Source organism: Canis lupus, chromosome 6, assembly GCF_048164855.1.
Source record: "Canis lupus baileyi chromosome 6, mCanLup2.hap1, whole genome shotgun sequence".
In the NCBI taxonomy this organism is placed as follows: Eukaryota; Metazoa; Chordata; class Mammalia; order Carnivora; family Canidae; genus Canis; species Canis lupus.
In genome coordinates, this window is record NC_132843.1 from 45,927,606 (window position 1) to 45,949,331 (window position 21,726).

Here is a 21,726-nt window from a genome sequence, read left to right on the forward strand (position 1 = left end):
AGTTTCTATATGCAATTGAAGGTAAGTTCTATCAACTTAAAGTGGACACTTTAACTACAAGATACTTTATCCAAGCCTCAAGGTAATCACAAAGAAAAAAACCTATAGTAGATATACCAAAGATAAAAAGAATCAAAGCAATGCACTACAAAAAACGCCCTCCTCAAATAGCAAAAGAATATATGAAAAGAGAAAGAGAGGAACAATGCAGCTGCAAATTAGACAGAAAACAATGCACAAAAATGGTAATATTAATTGATAGGTCCTCACCTATCAGCAATTTCTTAACTGTAAATGGATTAAACTCCCTAGTCAAAAGTGTCTGACTGGTTGAATGTCTGAATTCAGACCAAGCAACAACAAACCAAGATCCAGCAATTTGTGGTCCACTAGAGATTCACTTTATATAAGACACACATAGGCTAACAGTGAAGGGATAGAGAAAGGCTAGGATGGGCAAATTGGGCATGATGGCTCTAGCCCTAATGGGCAGCGCCTCCTCCTCTTCACCTAGGTGCTGGTGGTGATCAAAGAGTAGCCATGTCCCCTCATGAGACTGTTCCCAGGCTTTCTGTGCCTGAGCCTGGTGACCATATAGCTAATGCAGAGGATGTGGACTCTGGAACTGTTCACCCATCCCTATAAGTGAACATGATAAGTGGTACCATGGTGGCAGCAGATGGCAGGAAGGGGAACCACCAGCAGTATGTGTGCAATGGAGGGAAATTATGCTAGTCACTCCAGGCTATCTTTGTTCAGAGTTAACTTGATCAAGGGACACAGATCTTAAAAAATAGCTCTGAGAAATAGGGCTATTTATCCAAATATATCACCTTTTTGTGTCATCTGTTTTTAACCTGTTTATGTCTAGAACATCTTCATTGGGTTTCTAGGAAGAGGCTCAATGTTTGTGTTTTCACCAGACCAGTTTCAGGGACTGCTAAAAATTAATCCAGACTGGAAAACCCATAGACTTCTTGATTTCAGTGCTGGAAATGGAGAAGTCACAAAAATTATGAGCCCTCACTTTGAAGAGATGTATGCCACTGAGCTATCTGAAATTATGATATGGCAGCTTCAGAAGAAGAAATACAGAGTACTTGGTATAAATGAATAACAGAATAAAGGCTTCCAGTACAATGTCATCAGTTGCTTCAATTTGCTAGACTGCTATGATGAGCCCATAAGCTATTAAAAGATATCAGAAGTGTCTTGGAGCCGACCAGAGGCAGGGCCATTCTTGCCCTGTTTTTACCCTTTCTTCACTATGCAGAAAACAGGTGGCAAGTGGGAAAAACCATCAGAAATTTTAGAAATCAAGGTACAGAATTGAGAAGAACAAGTGAGTAGTCTGCCTAAAGTTTTCAGAAAAGCTGGTTTTGTAACTGAAGCTTTCACCAGACCACCATACCTGTGTGAAAGCAACACGTATAATGACTACTACATTCTGGATGATGCAGTTTTTGTTTTCAAACCAGTACAAACACATGGAGGCCCAAGTCCTTAGAGCCCATTCCAAGAATGTATATTCCAGAAGAGGGTTTGTGTTTGCATTACATGGAGGGAGGACCTTTGGGGACTGCCATTCTGAATATCATGTAGGAATTTAAAAAGCCAAAATACTAATTATTTCTTTGTAATGTGCAAAAGCAGTGTTTTTAAAAAACAAAAACCTAACTCTTTGAGGATTCTTATCAACTCTTCACTCAATAATATAGGTCATGCTCTGATTATGGAAGATATTTTCTCTACTTAATTCCCAGTCAAAGCAATAGTCATGAATTCATATGGAACCAATAAATATGGATTGCTTTTAATAAAATGAAGACTGGCAATAAAGCTGTCCATTCATTTGCAAATATTTGTTATAAAATATAGCCAGTGATATTCTTTAAGATTAAGAAATTCTGTCATTATTTTAAAAATGTCTTAATCATGCTAATAAAATTTTTTGGAGGTGAAAAAAAAGTGAAGGGATAAAAAAAAAATATTCCATGCAAATGGTAACCAAAACAAAGCAGAAATGACCCAGTTATATAACAGAAAATAGAATTTTAAGTCAAAAACTGTCTTTAGAGATAAAATTATTATATAATAATAAAAACATCCATTAAACAGGACAATATAACAATTATATATACACTCAACATCAGAATGCCTAACTATATAAAGCAAATACTAATTGGAAGACAGATACAGCAATACAATAATAGTAGGAATCTTTAATGTCCCACTTTCAATAATGGTTAAAACATCCAGTTAGAAAAACAATTTAAAAAAAAACAGCTGACTTGAACAACACTATAGACCAAATGGACCTAACAGACATATACAGAACTTTTCACCAACAGCAGAAGAAAACGCATTCTCCTCAAGTGCATATTTTCCAGCATAGATCATGTGAGGTCAAAAAACATCTTAAAAATGTAACAGGATTAAAATCATTCCAAGGGGACGCCTGGGTGGCTTAATCAGTTAAGCATTTGCCTTCAGCTCAGGTCATGATCCCAGGACCCTGGGATTGAGTCCCACACTGGGCTTCCAGTTCAGTGGGGAGCCTACTTCTCCTTATGTCTGCTGTTCCCCCTGTTTGTGCTCTCTCTCTCTGACAAGTAAATAAATAAAATCTTTTAAAAAGTAAAAATAAAATAAAGCCATTCCAAGTATTTTTTCTAACCACGGTGCAATGAAACTAGAAATCAATAACTCTAAGAAAATGTGAAGATTCACAAATACAGGAAAACCAAACAACATACTCTTAAACCATTGGACCAAGGAAGAAATCAAAAGGGAAGTTACAAAGATCTTAAGATGAATGAAAACAAAAACACAATTTATGCTACGTATCAAAGCAGTGCTTAGAGGGAAGCAATAAATGCCTATATTAAAAAAGAACAATCTCAAATAAACAACTAATTTTACACCTCAATGAACTAGAAGAAGAACAAGCTAAGCACAAAGTGAGCAGAAGGAAATAAATGATAAAGATCAGAGCAGAAATAAATCAAGTAGAGAACAGAAAATAGGGATAGGGAAAAAAATCAATGAAACTAAGAGTTAGTGTTTTGAAATATAAAGAAAATGCACAAATCCTAACCTAGACTAAGAAACAAGAAGACTCAAAATCAGAAATGAAAGAGGAGACATTACAACAGATGCTTCAGAAATAAAAAGAATCATAAAAGACTATTATGAAAATTATATGGTAACAAATTGGATAAATAAGAAGGGATAGGTAAACTGCTAGAAACACACAACTTACTAACATTGAATCAAGAAGACAAAGCCTGAACAGACCAATAAGAAATTAAAAGATTGAAGCTATAATCAAATATCTCCCAAAAACAGGAAACCCAGGAACACATAGATGGGTTCATGGTGAATTCTACCAAATATTCCAAGAAGAGTTAATAAGAATTCTTCTTCAATTCTTCCAAAGACTAGAAGAAGGAATACCTCCAAACTCATTTTATGAGGCCAGCATGACCCTGATACCAATGCCAGACAAAGGCACCAGAAGAAGAGAAAACTACACGCCACTATTTCTGATAAATATAGATGCAAAACTCCTTAATAAAACATTAGCAAACCAAATTTGGCAGCACACTGAAAAGATTACACACCAGGACCAAGTGGGATTCACTCATGGGATGCAAGATGGTTTAACATATGCAAATAAATCAATGTGATATACCATATTAATAGAATGAAAGATAAAAGCCATATGATCATCTCAATAGATGCAGAAGAAGCATTTAATAAAATTCAACATTCATTCATGATCAAAAGTCTCAACAAAATAGGTATAGTAGGAACTTACATAATAAATCCTTAATGTATAAGGGATTATGTTTATAGGATCTCCACAGCTAGTACAAAAACCAATGGGGAAAAACTGAAAGCTTTTCCTCCAAGACCCAGTACAAGGTAAGGATGCCCAATCTTACCACTTCTATTCAACATTGTACTGGAAGTCCTTTAGCCATAGTGATTAGATAAGAAAAAGAAATGAAAGGCATTCAAAGTAGAAATGAAGAAGTAAAATTACCTGTGTTTGTAGATGACATGATCATGTATGTAGGACATCCTAAAGAGTTAACAAAAGACCTTGCTAGAATTTGTGAATTAATTTAATAATGTTGCAGAATTAAAAAAAAATCAACATTCAAAAATTAGTTTCATTTATATTCACAATGAACCCTCTGAAAAGGAAATAAATAATATAATCTCATTTACAATAGCAACAACAACAACAAAAAGACAGGAAAGATGTGAAAGATTTCTATACTAAAAATTGTAAAGCACTGGTGAAGGAAATTAAAGAAAATACAGATAAATGTAAAGATATTGCATATTCATAGATTGAAGGAATATTCCTAAAATGTCCTTACTATTTAAAATGCTTTACATATTCAATTCATTCCCTATCAAAATCAATGTCATTAGATATAAATAGAAAAAACAATCCTAAAATTTGTATAGAACCACCAAAGACCCCAGATAGCAAATGCAATTGTGATCAAAAAGAACAAAACTGGAGGGGTGCCTAGGTGGTTCAGTCAGTCAAGTGTCTAACTCTTGGTTTTGGCTCAATTCATGATCTCCCGAGATCAAGCCCCACACTGGGCTTTCCACTCAGTGATGAATCTGCTTCCCCTCTCCCTCCCTCTGCCCCTCCCCCTGCTTGTGCTCTCTCTCTCTCTCAAATAAATAAATAAATCTTTAAAAAAGAAAGAATAAAGCTGGAGGCATGATGCCTCCTGATTTCAATATATATTACAAAGCCATAGTAATAAGAACAGTATAGTACCACCCTCAAAATAGATTTATAGACCAATGGAACAAAATAAAAAGTCCAGCAGTAAATCTGCACATTTATGGTCAAATGATTTTTGACAAGAGTGCCAAGAATGTATATGGGGAAAGGATAGTTTCTTCAACAAATGATGTTGGAAAAACTGGATATCCATATGCAGAAGAATTAAATTAGACCCTTATCAGGCATCGTATTTTAAAAACCCACTCAAAATAGACTAAAGACTTGAACATAAGACTTAAAAAACCATAAAACTACTAGAAGATAACATATGGGAAATGATTCTTGACATTGTTTTGGGCAAGGAGTCTTTTGGATATGTCACCAAAAACTCAGGCAACAAAAATAAAAGTAGACAAATCATGAAACTAAAAAGCTTCTGCACAGCAAAGGAAACAGTAGAGTGAAAAGGCAATCTACTGAATGAGAAAATATATTTCTAAGCCAGATAGCTATGAGATATTATATATATATAATATATACATATTTCAAACAATTCAACAGCAAGAAAAATTAACTAATAAAAATGAGCAAAGAAACTGAATAAACATTTCTCCAAGTAGCTTTTTATTTATGTATTATTATTATTTTTTTTTTGAAGTAAGCTGTATGCCTCACACAGGGCTCGACCTCATGACCCCGAGATCAAGAGTCACACGCTCTACCAACCAAGCCAGCCAGATGCCCCTAACGTTTCTCCAAAGAAGACATACAAATGGCCCTAACAGGTATATGATAGGTATTTAACATCACTAATCATTATAGAAATACAAATCAATCACAAAATTACAATATCACCTCTCACTTGTTAAAATGGTTATCATCAAAGAGATAAAAGATAAGAAGTGTTGGCAAGATGTGGAGAAAAGGAAATCCTTGTGTACTGTTGGTGGGAATGTAAATTGGTACAGCCATTATGCAAACCAGTATAGATATTCGTAAAAAAAAAATAAAAATAGAGCTATCATATGATCTGGCGATCCCACTTCTGGGCATGCATCCAACAGAAACGTAAAAAGGAATATCAAAGAGACATATCTTCTTTCTTATATTTACTGTAACATTATCCACCATAGCCAGGATATGGGAGCAACCTAAGTGTCCACTGATAGGTTAATAAAGAAAATGTGGTATATATATTCAATGGAAAATTTTTTATTCTTTTTAAAGAATTATTTTATTTCCAGTGTAGTTATAATACAGTGTTATATTCATTTCCACTCTACAATACAGTGATTCAACAACCCATATTATTACCCCATGCTCATCAAGGTGAGTGTACTCTTAATTCCCATCACCTATTTCATCCATACCCCTACCCATCTCCCTTCTGGGAACCATCAATTTGTTCTCTATAGTTAAGAGTTTGCTTTTTGGTTTATCTTTTGCTTTTTTTTCTTTATTTGTTAATTTATTCTGTTTCTTAAATTCCACATATCAGTAAAATCATATGGTATTTGTCTTTCTCTGACTGGCTTATTTTGCTTAGCATTATACTCTCTGGATTCACTCATGTGTTGTAAATGGCAAGATTTCATTCTTTTTAATAACTGAATAATATTTAATTGTAAATATGTATACCATACTTCTTTATCCATTCATCAATCCATGGGCACTTGGACTGCTTCTGTAATTTGGCTATTATAAATAATAGTTTACATTCACACCAACAGTGCATGAGGGTTTCTTTTTCTCCACATCATCACCAACACTTGTTTCTTACGTAGTTGATTTTAGCTTAGCCATTCTAATAGGTGGAAGGTGATATCTCATTGTGATTTTGATTTGCATTTCCCTGATGATGAGCAATACTGAGCATTTTTCATGTGTCTGAGGGCTATCTGTATGTTTTCTTTGGAGAAATGTCTGTTTATGTCTTCTACCCATTTTTATTGGATTATGTGTTTTTTTTTGATATTGAGTTTCATAAGTTTTTTTTTACATATTTTGGATACTAACCCTTTATCAGATATGTCACTTGCAAATATTTTCTCCCATTCAATAGAGTGTCTTTTCTTTTGCTATGCATACAACAGAATATTATTTAGAATTAAAAAGAAGGGAAAAAAAATAAATAAATAAAAAGAAGGGAAATCCTGACACATGCTACATGGATGAAACTTGACTATATTATGCTAAGTGAAGTCAGTCACAAAAAGACAAATACTGTATGATTTCACTTATATAAGGTACTTAGAGTCATCAAATTCTTAGAGATAGATGTGCAACCATAGGAATGTACTTAATGCCACTGAACTGTACATTTAAAATAGTTATTAAAATGGTAAATGTTTATGTCTATTTTATATAATTTTTTAAAAAGTGCATTCCTTTAAATATCTAAGGGATCCTGAGGTGGGCCTGTTAGACAGTTCTCCAAAATGACACTGAAAGAATATGCAGTCATCTTTTTGCCTTATTTCTAGGTTTTGGATACTTTTTCTTAATACATATAAGTTCTTAAGAGATTTCACCTCTGAAGGTAAAAGACACTTAGAAAAATATTTAAGATTGCAATTAATATAAATTCTACATACATGTTTACTAAAGCATTTAAATATATTTAATTAGATTTAATTTTATGTTTATTTATAAAAATATATTTATATTAATTTAGTTTGATACAACTAAATATATATCTAAACTTAATTATATAAAATTAAATGCTATCTAATACAACCTAATAATTAGATAAATATTTAATTATAATTAGAAAATCTTATCAACTATCTCAAAATTCAAAAGACATCACTGAATTCTAAACAACAAAATTTTTTTTTATTAAAGAAGTTTAGGGCAGCCCGGGTGGCTCAGTGGTTTAGCGCCGCTTTCAGCCCAGGGCCTGATCCTGAAGTCTGGGGATGGAGTCCCACATCAGGCTCCCTGTATGGAGCCTGTTTCTCCTTCTGCCTGTGTCTGCCTCTTGCGTTCTCTGTCTCTCATGAATAAATAAATAAAATCCTAAAAAAAAAAAAAAAAAGTTTAAAACCTGTGTTTACTTTTATTTATTTATTTTTTATTTTATTTTATTTTATTTTATTTTTTTTATTTATGACAGTCACACACAGAGAGAATGAGAGAGAGAGAGGCAGAGACACAGGCAGAGGGAGAAGCAGGCTCCATGCACCGGGAGCCCGACGTGGGATTCGATCCCGGGTCTCCAGGATCGCGCCCTGGGCCAAAGGCAGGCGCCAAACCGCTGCGCCACCCAGGGATCCCTGTGTTTACTTTTAGAGTAATTTTCCACAAGAAACCAATAGGAAGAAATTGGATCTATAACCAAATATTTATAGCAATAAGTCACTATTAGAAAAAAAAATTCCGAGACAATTAAAACTGGAAATTATTAAAAACTCAAAAGAGATTAAATGCAAACATACATGATATCTCCTTGCTACTTAAATAGCCTATATCTTTAAAGATTTGGCTACAGTTTAGAAATGTTTCCTTTACTTCACTGTTTCTTCTAAACACATGACATTTGTTATATGATAAACATTGATTGTTTTTTCTTTTATTTTTTTATTTTACTTTTTAAATTTTTATTTATTTATGATAGTCACACACACACAGAGAGAGAGGGAGGGAGAGAGAGAGGCAGAGACATAGGCAGAAGGAGAAGCGGGCTCCATGCACCGGGAGCCCGACATGGGATTCGATCCCGGGTCTCCAGGATCTGCCCTGGGCCAAAGGCAGGCGCTAAACCGCTGCGCCCCCCCAGGGATCCCTGTTTTTTCTCTTTTAAATTGAGACTTACCTTTTTCTTGGTCTGATGAGTAAATTTTGGACTGTTATTTCCTGAATATTTTAAGTATTATAAGATTTTAATTCCTGTTTAAATCTTTCATGTTATCAGGTAGCCAAACTGTTTAGGATCAGAATGCATGTCCAAGATCACTTTTGTAAATTGTGGTTCAAATGTCAATTAAGTTTATAGAGCTACTGCAGTGCTATTGTGTTCCGCTTTTGTGTTAATAAGAATAGAGGACTCCACCCAATAGTCCCCACAGCACCAGCTGGGGAGTGGAATCTGTGTTTCCTTGTTACCGTAGGACAGAGGTTAGTCAGAGTCCTGCCTACAAGGACCACAGAGAAAGGGTACTGCCTCACTACTTAATTATTTCCTTATATGGGGGGGAGGGGTTGACTTTGGAATTCCATCCACAGGCTCTGTGGAGGAGGGGTCCCACATTATAATTGGAAGGCAGAGGTAGAATTCAGGGTTCCACCTACAGGTGCTGCAAGATGAGGCACTGCCTCGTTTTCTTGTGTATGCGTGTGTGTGTGTGTGTGTGTGTGTGTGTGTGTGTGTGTGTGTGATATGCATAAATAGAAGTGGTAATTAGCTTGGCCTTGTCACTGCAGTGTGGGGATGAAACTCAAGAGTTCTGCCTACAAGCACCATGAAAGAAGGGCACTGCCTCATTATTGTAGAGGGTTGGGAGTCAGATTTCCAGCTTTAGGCTCCACAGGGGAGGTAATATTTCTCATTACTGCAGGAGGTGGGAGGAAAAACAGGGTTCTGGCCAATGGCTCCATTATTGCAGCACCTATTATAGTGGGAAATGGGAAGAGCTCTCTTTTTTTTTTTTTTTTTTTGGAGTGCTTGGTTCAAGAATAGGCAGGTATGTTAAAAGATTTCTGTCCTTCTGGGCCACCAATGGGTCTTTCTGGTCTTTTGGATAAAGAATGCAGGCCTTTCTTGGGGCTTGTTTTCTTCTGTGCTTGCTGGAATTTGAGTTTCAGGTATCTCTAGTGCCTGGGCTAGAGTACAGAGGAGGCAAGGAAAAACTTCAGGGAACTCATTGGTAGGGTGCTCTTAGAATCTCAAGGTCCCTAATCACATCTACTTTCTTTGTCTTTTGGTCTCTGTGGGTAAAATGTATTTCGTCTAGGATTATTTTTTCATTATGAACAGTGACAGAAGTAAAATGAAATGCATTTAATCCATCTTGTCTTGAACTGGATACCTGACATAATATATTTTAAAACTACTGTCATATGGAAAATGGATTGTCGGGTAGGGACAGAGTGGGGGCATTGAGATTGGTTAGGGAGCTCTTCCTTGAGCAACTAGGATGATAATGGTGTCATGTACTGTTATGGTGAATCCAGTAGAAGAACAGATTTATAGGGAAACTGGAGGGTCCATTTAATCCACAATATATAGAACCTATTTATAAGACCTCTAAACAGGAATGCTAGTGGTCAGTTGAGCTTATGTTTGAAAGGGTAAGGGGAAAGTGCTTTGCTGGAAATATAAATTTGTAAGCCATTATCATATAATTGATATCTAAAACCATTGGGTCTAAGTGAGATCACCTGGGGAGTAAATGCAAAGAATCATTTAAAGATTAGAGAAGGAAAAGGAGTAAATAGAGGAGATGGCAAAGGGTAACAAGTAAAGTAAGAGAGAAACCAACATGTTTTGGTGCCAGGGAAGGCATAAGAGGAGAGTGTTTCAAGAAAAAAGAAATGGTTAAACATGTTAAATGCTGCCAAGTCGTGAAAAGCATCTATTAGAGTTCATGACATAGGGATGGACTTTGGTTGCACAATTCAGTGGATTAAAAGCAGAGTCACCACAACAGCTGTCCCATTCAAGCTGTACAAGCATATATGGAAGTTCTTGGTTGTAGAGACTGAAATTGCATGATAAGAATTGAAGAATGAATGGAAATAAAACTATATTCTACAGAGTTTTAGCTCTACCATGTAAAAAGCCTGGAAGGTGTTACTTCCATCACCACAACAAGAAAAAGTTGGACAAATTAAAAATCAATGACTTTTCTTGAACCCTTTCAGGGAACTGAGTTTGCAAGTCAAAGTACCATCCCAAGATCTGGAGAGACAAATGAATCCAGAAAGTCATAGCTGAAATATGCTTACAGAGAAGAAGCTATTAGAGCCATAAACTGGTGGTAAGCAACATTATATGGCAATTTTGACAAATTGGGAAAAGCTGAGTATGAGATCAAGAAACTCTTTATGGTTGCAGTTTTAGGGGGAAATCCACCAGATCTCACTGTGAATATTATAGAAAGATCCATCACAGTGATGACTATAGAAGGATTCCCTCACGGCTCTGGCAGGGGGAGAGGAAAAGTAATCTTTTTGAAATATACCCAGAGCTTTTTCCACAGCAAAGGTCTATTCTCCAGGGAGAAAGACTTTACCAGATCCCTGTCCCAGAGCCATAGGGATGGCATTTCTTTCACTCCCATCTCCTCTAGACTTCCAGTCTCAATAAGTTAAGGGGGTGGTGGAGAGCTATACAAGAATAAACATTGCTGAAGGCCACATACCAGAGATGCAGGCCCACTAAAAGACTGACATTTATTTTTATTTTATTTTTTGCTCTTTATTATTTTTTAATTAAAATTCAATTTGCCAACGTATAGTGTAACACCCAGTATTCATCACATCAGTGTCCTCCTTAAGGCCCATCATCCAGTTACTCTATCTCCCCTCCCCTTCTACATGGTTTGTAAAAGACTGACATTTACACTCCTTCACTCATACCTTACCATATCAAAAAGACTTCAGTATAATAGTGGATCATAGTTCAAAGAGCTGTAAGACACATACAATCTCTGAAGAGGGGAACTTAGGCAAGTCTAAAGTCAAAGGAGGAGACAAAAACAAGAACCTTAAAGAAATTTAAAGCTTCTGGTACCTATAGCTACATCAAGTACCAAACCAAGTCCAATTACTGGTCAAATTAATATAAATCCACATAGAAGTGGCCTGTTTACCGTAATTACTATTACCCAATGTAATGCATATGATTTTCATCAACAACGAGCAAAATTGTAAGCATGCCAAAAGGCAAGCAGAAACAAAGCCTGAAGAGAAAAAGCAAATTTCAGGACCAGAATCAGAAATGACACACATATTAGAATTATCGGGTGGGGAATTTGTAGATTAAGGGCTCTAATAGAAAAAGTAGAAAATATGGAAGAACACATGGGTAAGCAGAAAAGTGGGAATTCCAAGAAAGAGTCAAGGAAATGCTAGGAATAAAAACTGTGTAATAGAAATGAAGAATGACAAATTGGGAAAAGCTGAGTGTGAGGAAAAGAAACTCCTTATGGTTGCAGTTTTAGGGGGAAACTGCCCTTTGAAGGGCTCATCAGCAGACTCACCAGAGCTGAGGAGGGAATTAGTGGCTTGAAGGCATGTCAAAAGAAAGTTCCCAAACTCAAATACAAAGAAAAGAATAAAAAAAAGACAGAACTTCCAAGAACTGTGGGATATTTCAAAGATGTAACACATACAAAACTGGAATGCCAGGAGAAGAGAGAATGGAGTAAAATAAATATTTGAGATAATGATGGCCAAGCACTTTCCAAAATTAGTGACATACACCAAAACACAGATCCAGGAAGCTTGGGGAACATCAAGAAGAGTAAATGCAAAACAACTACTCCAAGGCATACCTTAGTCAAGCTGCAGAAAATTGAAGGCAAAAACAAAATCTTGAAAAACAAAACATAACCACTCAGCTTAAAAGTAAATACAGAAAAATATACTAAGCTAAAAGTAATCAAAAGAAAACTGGAGGACTATAAAATTTCAGACAAGGCCAATTTAAGCATAGAAATGTTATTAGTGATGAAGAGGGGCAGAACATAAATATGAAGAGGTTAATTTTCCATAAAGTTGTAACAATTCTAAACATGAATGCATCTAACAACAGCACATCAAGGCAAAACAAAAACAAAAACAAAAAAACAACAACAAAAACAAACAAACAAAAAAACCAGACAACTGAAAGGAGAAAAAAAAGAATCTACTATTATAGTCAGAAAATTAAATGCACCCCCCCCCATCAGTAGTTGACAGGTCAATCAGGCTGAAAATTAACCAAAGTATCTACTTAACACTACCAACCTAATCTAATTATCTTATATAGAATACTCAATTCCACAACCATAGAATACATATTCTTATCAAGACCACATGGAACATTCACCAAGATAAACCACATTCTGGGCCATAAAATATTCCTTAACAAATTTAAAATAATAGAAATCATAAACTTCTGGGGAAAATGGTAGAATAGAAGGATCCTATACTCACCTTGTCCCTTGAATACAACTAGATTGTATTCAGACATAGAGAAAATGACCTGAAGCTAGTAGAACAGATTCTTCACATAAAGAAGAGGCCACATTTAAGAGGGTAGGAGGCAGAGATGCGGCTGGGAATGAAGCTGACTTGCCAGACTTTTCACAGGAGTAAGGGCTACCTCAAGCAAGAAGGGAGAGGAGCAGACCCCACACCAGGACCCTAGGCACAGGGAACCCAAACTAGGAAGATGAATCTCAACCATAACATTTGGCTTTGAAAACCAGAGGGGCTTAACTTCTTAAGTTCTTCTAATCAGTGAGGCTTAACACCTGGAACTTTAGAAATCTATGGCTGGACTCTGGAAGAGTGAGAGGAAACAGAGTCCTAGCCATTAAAGAGGCAGCACAACAGCCCTGGTGAGATACAGCATAGAAGCAGCAGTTTGAAAAAAGCCTGGGGTATATGGGAGGGAGATGTGTTTACTAATCTCACAACATATGCTGGAGGGGCTGAGATTTTTGGGAGACTTCTCCAAGAACAAAAAAGCTGGTAGGCACCATTTCCTTCCCTCACCCTTGCCCCCCAGCTTAGATACATGGACACTTGCAGGAACCAGGGCAGCACCAACACTTTCCACCTAACTGCAACCATGTCCTCCTGCAGACTTGCCTCCAACCCAGCCTTGGCAGCTCTCCAAATCAGTGCCAAGCATCCTCCCATGGCAGATCTCAGCAAACCTTACCACCACTGCACACCCACACCCTAAACTCTTCTGATAACTCACTCTCTCCAACCTGTGCTTGGCAGTTTTCCCTGGTAGCTGCGGGTCCCCTTCCACAGTGGACCAGTATGGATCTTCCTGGCATCCACCCCAATAAGGTTCCCCTCAGGATTTGCTCCCCTCCAAACTGGCTTCATAAGAGTACATCCAAAGCATCAACACAAGTATGGCATTGTGCAAGCAGCCCTGAATGGGCTGGCATCACTCCAAGTGAGTCCTGACCTATGGCCCCAACGTGGTTTGGGGACAGAAATCTGGTCTCACTGCAGACCCCACTCTTGAATGAAAGATTCTCAGGGGACACAGCAGGAGAGTACCTTGTAGTTTGGTTCAACTGCAGCTCAGTCAATGCCTGGTCTGACACAGCTCAAGCCCAAGGTGGTCCCAGACTGGCCCATTGACAACATAGGGCCTAACCTTATACATAACAGGCAAAGACAGCCATTGCAGATGACTGGACTGAAGGAAAATGTGGCTCAATCAGGGAAGTAGAGTACATGCAACACACCTTGAAGACATCTCTGAAGGGCCAGGTTCTGGTGAACAGGAGACACAGCACTACAGGACACAAAAAGACCCTTTCTTGCAAGAGTAGGCAACATAGCTGATTTTCCTAACACATAGAAATATACACAGAGAGCTACATAAAATGAGGAGACAGAGAGGAATATGTCGCAAACAAAAGAAAAGGACAAAATCACAGCAAGAGAGTCAAATGAAACATAGATAAGTAATATGCCTGATTGAGAATGTAAAGTGATGGTCATTAAGATATTCACTGGACTTGAGAAAAGAGCAGAGAATCTCAGTGAGACTCTCACCAAAAAGATTAAAAAAAAACATTAAAAAGAACCAATCAGAGATGAAGAACTCAATAACTGAAATTAAAAATACACCAGAAGGAATGAGCAGTAGAGGAAGCAGAACAGATTAGCGACTTGGAAGACAGAGTAAAGGAAAACAATCTCACTGAACAGGAAAAAAAAAGATTAATAAAGAATGAGAATAGATTAAGCAAACCCCACACCATCAAGTGTAACAATATTCACATTATAGGAATCCATGAAGAAGAGAGAGAAAAGAAAGCAGAAAATTTATTTGAAGAAATAATAGCTGAAAATTTCCTCAGTCTGGGGAAGGAAATAGAAATCCAGATCTAGAAGGCACAGAGAACCCTCAGCAAAATCAACCAAAGGAGAGCCACACAAAGACACATAGTAATGAAAATAACAAAAAGTGGTTTTAGAGAATTTTAAAAACAGTAAGAGAAAACAGTTACATACAAGGGAAACCCCATAAGTCTATCAGCAGATTATTCAGCAGAAATTTTGCAGGCCAGAAGAGAGTGGCATGACATATTCAAAGTGCTGAAAGAAAAAAACGGAAACCAAGAATATTTTATTGCAGCAAGACTCTCATTCAGAATAGGAGAGATAAACAATTTCCCAGACAAATAAAAGTTAAAGGAGCTCATTACCACTAAACCAGCCTCACAAAATGCTAAAGGGGGTTCTTTGAATAGAAAAGAAAGAACATAAGCAGGAGTAAGAAAAGCAGGAAGCACAAAAAAATGTACAATTAAGTATGTCTATAAAAATCAGTCAGGGGATTTGCAAAATGAAAGGATATAAAGTATGACACTATATACCTAAAATGTAGAGGGAAAAGAACAAAAATATAGTGCTTTCAGAATAAGTTTGAACTTAAGCAATCATCAAATTAATACACACTGTTATATGCACAAAATGTTATATAGAGACTGTTTTGTGCACAAACTTAATGGTAACCACAAATTTTTTTTGTAACCACAAATTTTTAAAAACCCAGTAATATATATGCAAAAAAATTTAAAAAGGGAATCCAAGTATATCACTAAAGAAAGAAGCAAACCATGAGAGAAGCAAGGAAGAGAAAAAAGAAACAGAGAAGAACTACAAAAATGATTGTAAAACAAGTAACAAAATGACAAAAAAATACATACATTTCAATAATTACTTTGAATGCAAATGGACTAAGTGTTCTAAACAAAAGACACAGGGTGATGAAATGAGGAAGTCTTATCTATATGCTGCCAACAAGAGACTCATATCAGACCTAAAAGACATACACAGATTGAAAGTGAAGGGATGAAAAAAGCATTTATCATGCAAATGGAAGTGAAAAGAAATCTAGGGTAACAATGCTTATATTAGACAAAATAGACTGTTTTAAAGACTGTAACAAGAGACAAAGAAGGACATGACATAATGATAAAAGAAACAATACAACAAGAGAATATAATTGTAATAATTTATGTACCCAACATGGGAACATCTAATTACATAAAGCAACTATTAAAAGAAGAAATTGGCATTAATGATTGGGACTTTAACACCCCACTTACATCAATGAATAGACCATTAAATAATCAACAAGGAAACTGACTTTGAATGACACATTGAACAAGATGGACCTAACAGGTATATAGAGAACATTTCATCCTAAAACAGTAGAATATACATTCTTTTCTAGAGAACATGGAACACTCTCCAGAATGATCACATGTTAAGCCACAAAACAAGTCTGGGCAAATTAAAAAATACTGAAATCATACCATGCATTTTTTCCAGCCACAGCATTATGAAACTAGAAATCAATCACAAGAAAAAAAATCTGGAAAGAGAAGAGAAGGAATAACAACAGATACCTCAGAAATATGCCAATAAATTAGATAACCTAGAGGGAATGGATAAATTCCTAGAAACATGTAACCTCCAAAAACTGAATCAGGAAGAAATAGAAAATTTGAACAGACTCATAACCATCAATGAGACTGAATCAATAATAATAATAATAATAATAATAATAACTCCCAACAAACAGAAGTTTGGGGACAGATAGCTTCACAGCTGAATTCTAGTGAACATTTAAAGAAGAGTTAGTATGTTTTCTCCTCAAACTATTCAAAAAATATAAAAGAAAGCTTCCAAATTCATTCTAAGAGGCCAGCATTACCCTGATACCCAAAGCAGATAAAGACACTACAAGAAAAGAGAATTACTGATGAATTTCTGATGAACACAGATGCAAAAAATCCTTAACTAACCAAATCCAATACATTAATAAAAAATCATTCACTCAGATCAAGTGGCATTTATTTCTGGGATATAAGGGTAGTTCCATACTCATAAATCAACCAACATGATACATCAACAAAAGAAAAGATAAAAACCAAATGATCATCTCAATAGATGCAGAAAAAAGCATTTCACAAAGTATAAGAAACATTCATGATAAAAACCCTTAACAAAGTAGTTTAAGAGGGAACATATTTCAACATAATAAAGGTCACATAAAAAAAATCATCAGCTAACATTATAAATAATGGTGTAAAACTGAAAGCGTTTCCCTTAAGACCAGTAATAAGACAAGGATGTCCTTTTCCACCATTTTAATTGAATATAATACTGGAGGTCTTAGCCACAGCAATCAGACAAGAAAAAGAAATACAAGGCACTCAAACTGATAAGGAAGAAGTAAAACTTCCACTATTTGCAGGTGACATACTATATAGAGAGAGCCCCATAAAGGGACTCCTGGGTGACTGAGTTGGTTAAGTGTCTGACTCTTGATCTTGGTTCAGGTCTCAATCTCAGGGTTGTGAGTTAAAGCCCCACATTGGGCTCCATGCTGGGTGTGGAGCCTACTTGATTAAAAAAAGAAAAGAGAAGAAAACCCTAAAGACTCCGCCAAACCTACTAGACCTAAGAAGTGAGTTCAGTAATGTTTCAGGATACAAAATTAACATACAGAAATATGTTGCTTTCCTATACACTAATAATGAAGTAGCAGAAAGAGAAATAAAGAAAACAATACCATATACAACTTCACCAAAAATAATAAAATATCTATAAATAAACTTAACCAAGGAGGGAAAAGACCTGTGCTCTGAAACTATAAAACACTGATGAAAGAAACTGAAGATGACACAAATAATTGGATATATATTCCATGCTCATGGATTGGAAGAACAAATATTGTTAAAATGTCTGTATTATTGAAAGCAATCTACAGATGTAATGAAATCCCTATCAAAATACCAACAGCATTTTTTACAGAGCTAGAATAAATAATCCTAAAATTTGTATGGACCCACAAAATACCTTATATAGCCAAAGCAATCTTGAGAAAGAATAAAGCTAGCGTTATCACAATACTAGATTTCAAGGTATATTACAAATGTAGTTATCAAAACAGTATGGTAATAGCATAAAAATAGACATAATAGTTCAATGGGATATAATAGAGAGCTCAGAAATAAACCCACAATTATATGTCAATTAATCTATAATAAAGGAGGCAAGAATACACAATGGGAAAAAGTCTCTTCAACAAATTGTGTTGGAAAACTGGACAGCTACATGCAAAAGAATAAAACTGGACCACTTTCTTACACCATACACAAGAATAAACTCAAAATGGATTAAGAACCTAAATGTGAGGGCAGCCCAGGTGGCTCAGCAGTTTAGTGCCACCTTCAGCCCAGGGCGTGATCCTGGAGGCCCAGGATCGAGTCCCACCTTAGGTGACCTGCATGGAGCCTGCTTCTCCCTCTGCCTCTCTCTCTCTCTGTGTCTCTCATGATTAAATTAATAAAAATCTTAAAAAAAAAAAAAGAACCTAAATGTAAGTCCTCAAACCATAAAAATCCTAGAAGAGAACACAGGCAGCAATATCTTTGACATCAGCAATAATAACTTTTGTCTAGTATTTCTCGTAAGGCAAGGAAAAAAAAACAAAAATAAACTATTGGGACAACATTAAAATAAAAAGCTTCTACATAACAAAGAAAACAATCAACAAAACAAAAAGACAATCTTCTGAATAGAAGGCATTTGCCAATGATGTGTTTGAGAAAGGGTTAGTACCCAAAATATATAAACAATTTATAAAACTCAATACCAAAAAGCCCCAAATAGTAGTTAAAAAATAGGAAGGGGCAGCCCGGATGGCTCAGCGGTTTAGCGCCGCCTTCAGGCCCGGGCATGATCCTGGAGACCCAGGATCGAGTCCCACGTCCGGCTCCCTGCATGAAGCCTGCTTCTCCCTCTGCCTGTGTCTCTGCCTCTCTCTCTCTGTGTCTCTCATGAATAAATAAAATCTTTTAAAAAAATAGGAAGAAGATATTTCTGCAAAGAAGACATACAGATGGCCAACAGATTCTTAATATTACGAATCATCAGAGAAATGAAAATTAAAAAACCACAATGAAATATCACCTCACACCTGTTAGAATGGCTAAAATTAAAGAAACAACAAGTGTTGGTGAGGATGTGGAGAAAAAGTAACTCTGGTGCACTGTTGTTGGTAGGAATGAAAACTGGTATAGCCACTGTGGAAAATGGCATGGAGCTTTCTCAAAAAATTAAAAATGGAATTACCATATGATCCAGCAATTTCACTACTATGTATTTACCCAAAGCAAACAAAAATACTAATTTGAAAAGATACATGCACCACTATATTTATTGCAGCATTATTTACAACAGTCAAAATATGGAAGCAGCCCAAGCATCCATCAATAGATGAATGGATAAAGATGTGGAATATGTGTACAATGGAATATTACTCAGCTGTAAAAACGTTGTCATTTGTGACAACATAAATGGACCTAGAAAGTATAATGCTAAGTGAAATAAGTCAGTTAGAGAAAGACAAATGCCACATGATTTCACTCATATGTGAAATTTAAGAACACAAATGATCTAAGGAAAAAAAGACATGCAAAAAGTCAGACTCTTAACTATAGAGAGCATACTGGTGATTATGAAAGGGGAGGTGATATAGGTGATGGGGATTAAGGAGTGCACTTGTCATGATAAGCACTGAGTGATGTATAGAATTGTCGAATCACTATATTGTACAGCTGAAACTAACAGAACACTGTACATTAACTATAGTAGAATTAAAAAAGTAAATTTTTAAAAAGAATAGAAATTATAGAAAATATGTTGTCAGAGTATAATAGAATAACCTAGAAGTCAGTACAGAAAAGTAACTGAACAATCCCTGAGTACTTGGAAATTGACACACTTTTAAATAACATATTAACCAAGGAAAAGACTCAAAAGAAATTAAAGATTAAAAAAATTTTTGAACTAAATGGAAATACAACAGCAAATAGAATCCAACAATATATAAAAAGAATTATATACTATGGTCATATAGTATGGCCAACTAGGATTCAGTCTAGGTATGCATGGCTGATTCAACATTCAAAAACTCAATCAGTATAATCCACTACAACAAAGCAAAGAATAAATCATATGTGCACAAGCAAAAGAAATCAACAAAATGAAAAGGTCACCTACATAGTGGGAGAAAATAATAGCCAACAGGTACATGAAAAGATGACTCACCTTACACCTGTCAGAATGACTAAAATAAAAAAAGATAAGAATAACAAGTGTTAGGATGTGAAGAAAAAGGAACTCTTGTGCACTGTTGGTGGGACTATAAATTGGTGCAGCCACTGTGGAAAACCGTAAGGGGGTTCCTCAAAAAATTAATGATAGAAATACCATATGATGCAGTAACTCCACTACTGGGTATTTACCTAAAGAAAATAGAAACAGTATTTTAAAAAGATCCATGCACCCCTATGTTTATTGCAGCACTATTTACAATAGCCAAGATATAGAAACAACCAGTCTATCAGAGGATGAAAGGATAAAGAAGTTGTGGTATTTATATACAATGGAATATTATTTGACGATAAAAAGAAGGAAATGTCTTCATTTGCAACAACATCGATGGACCTTGAGGGCATCATGCTAAGTGAAAATAAGTCAGACAAAGACAAATACTCTATGATGTGCTTTAAAAAAAAAAGACATTAAATTCATTTATTCGTGAGAGACACACAGAGAGTGGCAGAGACATGGGCAGAGGGAGAATTAGACTCCTTGCGGGGAGCCCTATGTGGGACTTGATCCTGGGACCCCTGAGCCAAAGGCAGATGCTCAACCACTGAGCCACCTTGGCATCCCTCTATGATGTGCTTTTATGTGGAATCTAAAGAAGCTGAATTCATAGAAACAGAGTAGAATGGTGATTGCAAGGTCTGAGGGGATGAGCAAAATGGGGATGTGATGGTCAAAGGGTATAAACTTCCAGTTATAAGATGAATAAATTCCGGGAATCTAATGTATAGCATGATGAGTATAATTAATGATACAGTTGATAAGAGAGTAAATCTTAAATAATTCTACCACTGAAAAGAAATGGTAATTATGTGAGGTGATAAAGATGTTAAAAAATCCTACCATGGTGATCATTTTACAATATATAAGTGTATCAAATCAACAGTTACATCTAAACTTACATAATGTTATATATAATTTGCATCTCATTAAAGCTGAACAAAAACAGAAACCAATACTCATTACAACAGAACAAAACCTAAACCAACCCAAAATTCATCAACTGATTATTATTATATAATATCTATATTATATAGATATTATATATCTATATAATATAGATTATAGGATTATATCTATCAATTACTTCTAAGATGGGGGCAGAAATTATGTTCATGTGAGTGGCACATATGGGGACCTTCTGTACTGTTAGTGTGGCTAATTACTATTATTCATTAAACTGTACTAAACTTTTATGCTTCTTTCTTTATAACTCACAGTTAAAATGGTAAAGAAAAAAAACCTCAAAATAAAAACCTAAATTTTTTAATGTTTCTGAACCAAATTGTACAAATAAATTATTCTGTATCTCACTTCTGAGCTGCACCCCTCTGCTGGTCCTCTTTTCCCTGGTGTGGGTTTTGGGCACAAAGATAAGGCTCACTGAGGAAGTTAATGAGAGATAGGGATGAGGTGAGGTTCAAAGATGGGATAAAATGCAGGAATGAATTAAGGATAAGGGGATATTTAGAGTTCAAAGTCAGAGATGGAGCCTCAGCAATCAGACAACAAAAAGACATTAAAGGCATTCAAATTGGCAAAGAAGAAGTCAAACTCTCCCTCTTCGCCGATGACATGATACTCTACATAGAAAA

General features: G+C 35.7%; 1 protein-coding gene and 1 pseudogene across 25 annotated transcripts in view; one reads left to right on the forward strand and one right to left on the reverse strand.

Annotated features, from left to right (window-relative positions):
• Nucleotides 1–21,726, reverse strand: part of CATSPERE (catsper channel auxiliary subunit epsilon) — a 199,931-nt gene that overhangs the window by 113,400 nt on the left and 64,805 nt on the right. The gene's annotated exons all lie outside the window — the stretch shown is intronic.
• LOC140634829 (protein-L-histidine N-pros-methyltransferase pseudogene) lies at nucleotides 551–1,507 on the forward strand (annotated as a pseudogene).